The following is a 688-nucleotide window of genomic DNA, read 5'->3' as shown; positions in this document are numbered from 1 at the left end:
GTTACGTAACGAGTGGTTTTATTTGCCTGTTTGGTGTTTTTAATGAACATTGTCGAAAAGCTTTGTTTATGCAGCAGAACCAACCAGAAGACAGTTCTCATGAGTAAATATCTTGCTGCAGCTTTTTATGCCAAAGGTCAAAGGTTTTTTTTGACCAAGAGGTCAAAGGTCAGAGTCTGTAATAAGTTTTCGCTACAGCGATATCTTAAGAACGGCTGAAGGGAACAGAGTCAAAATTGGTACAAGTATGTATAATTATGTACAGATAAACAGATTCGATTTTTGGGGTCAAAGTTCAGAGGTCCAGTTAGGTAAAAATTCTTACTGGGCTAACTTGTGAACCAATGATGGGATTTGGACCAAACTTGGTAGAAGTATATATTATGATGAAAAGATGAACTGATTCTATTTTGGGGCCGAGAGGTAAAAGTCCTGTTACCCTGATAACTTGTGAACCAGGGATTGGACTTTGACCAAAATTGTATCAAATATGTACTATGATGTAAAGATGAACTGATTCTATTTTGGGGTCAAGAGGTCAAAGGTCAGAGTCCATAATAGGTTTTTGTTACAGCGATATCTTAAGAACGGCTGAAGGGAACCAAGTCAAACTTGGTACATGGTTCACAAGGTTTTCAATTGTTAGTGTTTCAGTTTAAGCTTTAAGTATGCATCATGATGTAAAGAT

The sequence above is a fragment of the Myxine glutinosa genome, unplaced genomic scaffold (genome assembly GCF_964187855.1).
Source record: "Myxine glutinosa unplaced genomic scaffold, kmMyxGlut1.1 SCAFFOLD_720, whole genome shotgun sequence".
Taxonomy (NCBI): Eukaryota; Metazoa; Chordata; class Myxini; order Myxiniformes; family Myxinidae; genus Myxine; species Myxine glutinosa.
Note: the sequence above shows the minus strand (reverse complement) of the source record.